This window comes from Loxodonta africana, chromosome 18 (assembly GCF_030014295.1).
Source record: "Loxodonta africana isolate mLoxAfr1 chromosome 18, mLoxAfr1.hap2, whole genome shotgun sequence".
In the NCBI taxonomy this organism is placed as follows: domain Eukaryota; kingdom Metazoa; phylum Chordata; class Mammalia; order Proboscidea; family Elephantidae; genus Loxodonta; species Loxodonta africana.
Window position 1 is genome coordinate 73,602,969 of NC_087359.1, and position 7,935 is coordinate 73,610,903.

The following is a 7,935-nucleotide window of genomic DNA, read 5'->3' on the forward strand; positions in this document are numbered from 1 at the left end:
GGATGTAAGTCTGCTATGAAGACAAAAGATATTGGGAGAGGTTTTTAATGAGTTAAAATTTGTACTTGATTAGCAACCCCAGCTTTAGAGGTTCTGGTACTGGAGGGGCAGCAGCCTTTGTAAACATGTGGAGTTAATGGCAGAAAAGGTGACACCTGTGTCAATTAAAAATTTACAAGGTTCTCAGTTAACTTGAATTATTGATTTCCCTTGGAAATCAAAGGCCACCACTGGAAAAGCCCCCATTCTGTCCTTGGAGCCCCTTCAATCTGTTTTTATGTAGGCAGTATCTGGTGACAAAGTGCCCATTTCTCAATTTTATACAGTCCATCTTGAAATGTCCAGGTTTCTTGCAATAATGATAAACTCCAATTTTGGTGCCCCCTGGTTTGATGCCTGCATAAGTTTTGAATTCATATTATAATTAGGAGACTGAAGCTGTTTTAATTGCAAAGCCATCAATTTATTTGCTTTGGCAGTTTGTTTGGTCTTCATAGATTGAGCTAGTTCACGTGCTAGTCGGTTTGGCAATAGGAGCTATTTTCCAATCAAGCCGAAGCCTTTTTACTAATGCTGACAGTTTTAGATTAAGGCCAGGTATAAATGCTGTGTTAAAAGCTCCTGAAGCTCTCGGGGTCATTGTGCAACAAATTTTTGATATAATCTATTTTGATAAATGCTTTCATCTTTATTTTGTATACAAGGATGAATCTGTGCCTCATCAACTATTGGAGGAAAAGCTTTGTCTACGACATCAAGTAATTTCTGTCCTTTCTGGGCTTCCTGGAGCAAATTGTCACCTGTTTTATTAGTATCTAAAGTAAGAATGGCCTTGGGGGTCTCTCCACTCAGCATGTTCTAGCCATAACTGAGCATCCCCAGGATTTACTAGCATGTGAACCAGTTGACAGAAATCAGGAAAGTCAGACTGGTAAGCTTCAATTAGGATTTTGGAATCCTTAGCAAATTTATAGGGATCCTTCCACATATTGGGAAACTCTTTTAACAATACTATTTAATTCACTGTGAGTCCAGGGGACAAAGGACACACTAGGTTCTTCGGGGTTTCCCGTAGTGCCTACATTTGAGGGTGCAAGGAGGATTTCAAAGGCTATTTCAGGAACCAGTTTCTCTTTTACGGTGATTCTTTAGGAAAGAAAGGGAGTTCTGAAAAGGCCAGCAGGGGAGCAGAAGGAAAAGGGGCAGGTGCCTGACATTCTAATTTCTTTTGTCTCTTAAATAATTTAAAAACAGTGTCTTGCTTAGAAACCAATCTGCTTTCTTGCTGCCTTTTGGAAGCATCCATACACCAATTTTTTAAAAAATTCCATTTTCCTTGCTAAATGCGGGGAGCCTTTCTTTTCTAATGTACTGCACAGAAAAATCAACTTATCTAGCTCAAAGGAGCCCCAAATCAGACACTGATTTTTTAAATTTTCTTTAGTGAAGTCATGCCAGCACTCCAGGAACAGGCAGGTGTTCATGTAAGTGGCTGGAGTGCCTGGAGATGGTCCTGCCAAGTTCTTAGAGCTGAAGTTTCCCGTTTTGCAAAAATATGGAACACATATGTGTGATTAAAACCTAAATGTGCACCAAAAAAACTAAGTGCATGCTCAAATCTAAGTTTTGGCCACTAGACAGCCCCAAAGAACTAAAAATGCCCTTTAATTGAAAAACAGTGAGTTCAAACCTTTATGGGCTGAAACCTTGGCTTTCCCAACATCACACCGAAGTCCTGGTAGGGATTTGCCACTAGATGTCAGCCTTGCCAAACCTAATCTGGCAATGACCTCATCGTGTTCAGGGAGCAAATTCAAAAATGAAAATACAGAGAAACAGAGACAAAAAAATCAATGAATAAATCTCAAAGAACTCAATGCAAGGATTTGGAATTCAATTCAAGAGCCTGTTTACCGGTGGTGGCTCCCAGGAGCCCAGGGAGACAGAAGGGCTTCAAGGGGCCTGCGTTTGGAATCAGAACTCTGATTTTCATGAAGGCCTGGGAAGTCACCAGAGACAATTCACCTTTTAATCCCACATCTCTTACACCAGAAAATGTCTGTTGAAGTAAAAACAAAGAGATTTATTGAAGGTTTAAAAACTATTCAGGCCAGGAAACGTGAGGTTCACAATGTGAAACCAAATGCCCCATGGTGGAGTTACAGAAACATATTTATAGGGTTAGAACAAAGAACTTAAGGTATACTACTGTGAAAGTTATAAACTTAGATCAGCACAAGGTGGGATTACTGGAAGTGGGGACTTTACAGGGATTGGTGCAAAGCATATAGGTGGGCTTTTTAGATTGGTTATAATGTTATAATTTCAACAGTACATAACTAAAGGGGGGTTACAGGGTGTTCGTATAACAATCATAGGACATTCTTCCTTAAAAACATTCTGTTAAAATAGCTTTTCTCAGCAACTTATTTCCTAGGGGTAGTAGGTGCAAGCAATTGCTGATAAGTCATCAGCATCAAAATCCTCTGGGAAAAGTTTTGTCTACACCCCGTCTCAGCTCAACCACAGAGAAACACATTTCCTCAACTAGAGGCTTAAATCTATGTCAAAGGTTAATAGCTGCTAGGTAAGTAAGCAAGAGTTAAGATGGAGTCTGGACCCAGACCTGGGCCACCCATTTTACTAAAGTCAAATGCCTCAGTTTTGCAGCCCTCACACACTTCTTTCACCCCAAAATTGCAAATCTCTTCTGTCAGAAGCCAGGCTCACTAAATTTGAATCTCAAAAGATGTAGGCTGGGTGGAGGGGCAGAGACCATCTTGAGAACTGATATCCACTGATCTCATTGTAAGGGGAAAGGCAGAGTTCCATCAATCATGTTAAGGTTACCCAATGGTTGGTCTTCTATATTTCTCCTTCATCTTCTCTTTATAAGCCCCACTGTACTTAGTTTCTTTAAGCCACTTTTTCTGGAATCAAAATGGTCTCCCTATATGAAGAGCCCTGGTGGCACAGTGGCTAAAGCACTCAGCTGCTAACCAAAAGGTCGGTGGTTCAAAAACACCAACCATCCTGCAGGAGAAAGATGTGGCGGTCTGCTTCCATAAAGCTTACAGCCTTGGAAACCCTATGGGGCAGCTCTACTCTGCCCTATAGGGTCACTATGAGTTGGAATCAACTCAACAGCAACAGACATATGAATATAGAATAACTGCTCAGAATAAAACTTGTGTTCATATTTCAATGAGTTTTGATTATTTTTTAACAATGGCATTTATCAGTATCTGACACCATATTGAGGCCCAGGGTGGTGCAATATATTTCTTAATGGTCTGTCTCACTAAAAACAAGCTTCATGAGTGCGGGGACTTTGTTTTGCTCACTTCTCTATCTCCAGCACACAGAACAGGGCCTGCTACATAGTAGGTGCCCAGTATTTGTTGGTCAAACAAGCCGGCTGCCGAGCAAAGCTAATCTCCAGGCTGGTTGTCCAGGGCCCAAAGAAGGAAAAACTCTTCTCACGACACCTTCTGTTTGCCCCCTTGTGAGGCAACAAGTATAATCAGAGCTGGGTACAGAATTAAGCCAACATGCCCAGAGCAGCAGAAACTGGTCCCCAGGAAAAGTGGGGCAGCAAGAGACAGCCACCTTTCCCTTACATCTCAAAGTGGGAGTGACACTTCACTTTTAAAACTGGAATCCTTGACAGAAAAGAACATAATCTGATGGAGTAGCTGTGCCTGTTTCAAGCCCTTGCTGAAGCCGGAGGCCCTTTCAACAATCTACTGTCCGAAGTATTACATTTAAGACCTTTGAAGACTACCCTCCTCCTTGATAGACTTAAGAGTTGCTTGGAAACCAACAAGCTTCATGAGGCCCCTGTGCCTACGCAGGCTTCTGAGGAAGAACTGCCAAGCTGCCAACTCACTACATAATCATGCCCCAGTGTTCTTCTGTTAAGACCCAAAACCCCAACATTTCTGGTTTGAGCCTCTTCTCAACAAATTCTTCTCTAAATTCTAATGCCATTTAAGAAAACAGTTCCAAACGCTCCAGGCTTAAGATATGAGTGAACCTGGGGGAGAGGGAATACAAAGGATGGGAGAGAGTATCAGAAGTGAGCATACCCCAAGGCAGGTTGAAGTGGAATGGTGATAGAAGTTTAGAAAACGCTGTAACCAACAATCAGAAACTAAACCCCACTTACTGACACTCTGTCAAGTAAGCTCCAAATCACCACCGGTATTAGGGCCAAAAATAAAGCAAGCTATCACTTTCAAACAATGTGCTGGCCTTCTTCTACGTGACTTCATTTAATCCTCATATCAGCCCTATGAAGACGGGACTCTTAGTATTCCTAGATTACGGATGGGAACACTGAGGCACAGAGAGGGTATCTCAGCCAAGGTTGTCAGGATTTAAGCGAGGTGGGTTTGAGTGCAAGAAATTCCAAGAAGCAGTGTTATGATGTTAAGAGCACAGGCTCTGCATACATGCTGCCACCTACCCACACCTGCTGCGGGGAAGCCAGTAAATTGTTAAGGAAAGCAGCAGTCACCCACAGAGAGCCATTGAGTGATTAACGACTATGTGCTTCCCAGCCCTGCATCACCATTCTCAGTTAATGGTTGAAGTTTATCCAACATCACCCCAAAGTGGTGTCATTATTCAATAACTGGTGTGTGTGTGTGTACTGGGGGTGAGAGAACTGAAGCCCATCTGTATTTAGCCTGCAAACTAATTTTTTCTCTAGTTAATCCACTACCTAACTTTGGCAAGGGAGAAGAGGGAGTTATTTTGGGCAGCCTTCAAAGTTTTATCAAATTCAATAACTAGAAAAATCCTAGCGACATCTATGCTAACCCTGGTAGTTAAGACTTCTCACTAAATCTTAGAATTCAAAACTTTCTAGGTCTGGAAACAGCCTAAGTGGATCTTAAATGCTCTGGAGAGATACACTCCAAATGCTAAATAGTAGTTACCTTTAAGGAAGGGTCTAGGATTGGGGGAGAGGTTATACTTAGTTAGCTAGTGCTGCTATAACAGAAACTCCAGAAGTGGATGGCTTTAACAAAGAGAAGTTTATTCTCTCACAGTTTAGGAGGCTAGAAGTCTAAATGCAGGGCACCAGCTCCAGGCGAAGGCTTTCTCTGTCGGCTTTGGAGAAGATCCTTGTCATCAATCTTCCCCTGGACTAGGAGCTTCTCCACACAGGGACCTCGGGTACAAAGGACTCCCTCTGCTCCCAGCACTGCTTCCTTGGTGGTATGAGGGCCCCATGCCTCTCTGTTCACTTCTCTCTTTTGTATCTCAAAAGAGACTGGCTTAAGACACAACCTAATCTTACAGATTGAGTCCTCCCTCATTAATGTAACTGCCTCTAACCCTGCCTCTTCAACATTATAGAACTATAATTTACAACACACACAAAAACCAGATGACAACATGGTGGACAATCACACAATACTGGAATTCATGGCCTAGCCAAGCTGACACATATTTTGGGGGGGACACAATTCAATCCATGGCAGTGGTCAATAGAGACTTGAACTTTATCTATCATATCTGAAATTTTAAAGGAATACTGTGGCTTTCTGGTAAAAGATAAATTTAAAAATGTTGACGATTCTTGGTAGTGGAACAATGGTGATGTTAGAATGTCGTCCTGTAACTTCTCTGTATAGTCCAAATTTTCTATATTGAGGATGTGATACACTTACTGTGAAAGAACCAACAAACTTCAAAAATGACTAGAAAATAAATTACCTCCTATGTTCTAAAGGTATAGCAAGGAACACATGGCCAAGGAGGTTATTGATTGCACCTCCTTAATACACAGCAATACCCACTGTTACAGAAAAGGTAACTCACAGCCACAAATAAAAAGCATCAGCTAACGGATGGCAAATCCTTGCCCAGGTGACTGCTCTTCTAAAAGCAGTTCTCGTGCGCGCACACACACAGTTCGAAACAGTTGTTTGGGGATTATGGATGATTTGAAATTTTAACTTCTTTTAACCTTATATTTAAAAGCAATAAGAGATATTTTTAAAATATGCTGATGCATTTACGATTTTAAATAATTTTAGCGGGCTCACATTACCCTCCCAACTCACATGGGTGTTTGACACACATCAGCCTGGTACCAGTAAATCTCAGTTCTTGCACCTATGGTAGCAGCTGCCTCATGAACAGCCTGATGCATTAAGCACTTGCATGCCTACTTGCATGCCTGCATTGGCAGGATTCTTCTAATTTTCAAAGAAGCCAACAGTATTTCTTAAAATATTAATTCCATTAAAGAGCCTGCTGACAACACAGTAACACATCCACATAAAGATCTCTAAGTGATACTTCACTGAAAAGAATTTTGATTTCCCACAATTCCCAATCTGACAAGTTGCCCCAGCACAAGGCACCCTCCCTCTTCCCCCCATCTTTGGTTGTGGGATACATATGGTCACCAGAAGCCAGCTGTACCAGTGGGACGAGCAGGGGCTTGACTAGCAACTAAGACCGGAGTTTTAGTCTAGGGTCAGGAGGAGTAAGTGACAAAACCTTACTGCTCCTGGATTTTCCCCTCATCCATGAGGGGATTTGGGCTAGGTCATCTCTGAGACCCTTTTGCCTGCTTCTGACATCCTGACTCCACGCCTTTAAACTTGATACTGGAATGAAAAGCAAATAAAAGGTTTCTTCAAAACCTTCTGTTCCCTTTCTGGACCATTACACAAGCTCTAACCTGCAACAGCTGAGAATGAAGACTAAATTTTATTTAAGAGCAAGCTTGATGCAAAGTGATCCACACAAATGTTTCGTGGCTTAAAACAGACCATCTTTTTTAACGCCTGGCATTTCAGATACTAATCTCTCTCCTGTTACATGAGACTATTCTTTTAGTAAGTTCTTCACCTTCCTGAGGAAAATCATTCCAACCAACTACTTCTGATCTGTAGCTTATATAAACTAAATATTGCCCAGTAAACCCAGTGCCCTCGAGCCGACTCTGACTCATAGCGAACCTGTAGGACAGAGTAGAACTGCCCCCATAGCATTTCCAAGGAGCGCCTGGCAGATTCGAACTGCCGACCCTTTATTCAGAAACCTACAGAAAGGAAGGAAAATCGCTGCTGTTTGTGCTTTTTTTCCACATTTTTACTTTGATTAAACCAGTTGCGACTTAGCTGATTTCCACTCACGACAATGCCATGTGTTTCAGAGTAGGGCTGTTCCACGAGGTTTTCAAGGCCATGGCCTTTTGAAAGCAGATCACCAGGCCTTTCTTCTGAGGTGCCTTTGGGTCAGTTTGAACCACCAATCTTTCAGTTAGTAGTTTGAGCCCTTAACCGTTTTCCTCACCCAGGTTTAACGTAAGTATAGAGAAGCAAATTTAAAAACTGGAAGATAGCTTGTACAATGTGCACGTAAAACAAAACTGGTGTGCAGTGACAACCTGGTGGATGAGTAGGTATTATGTCTTTTATACCTTAGGATTTACTGAAAAACTTTGAAAAGTCTCTGCTTTAGGCAGCAGCTATAGGTGGAAGACGGCAGATGTCCAGCCCAGGTACCCAGGGAAGTTAAAAGGAGAAACAAAAGCCAAGGTTCATTTCATCGCCCACAAACACTTTCCCGAACAGCTAAGTGTGTACCCAGCACTTTGTTCACTGACACACCCAAAGGTGGGTCAAGTCTTCACTCCTCCAGATCAAAACCTTATTTCCCCACAAAACACTGTCTTTCAAAGCACGGTCTCCAGACCAGCATCCAAGTTACCTGGGAAGTCTGTTAGGAGTGTGGGTCTTCACGTCCTGCCCCAGATTCAGTGAATCCAGTTTTGAGCCAGTGAACCTGCTTCTTGCCAAGCACCTGCCTACCCTATTCTGCCATCTGCGAGTCCCTGCCTGAGGGCTATGTGCTGCCATACACACACACGTACTCTTCAGCTGTGACAGGGGGGTCACGCTTACCCGA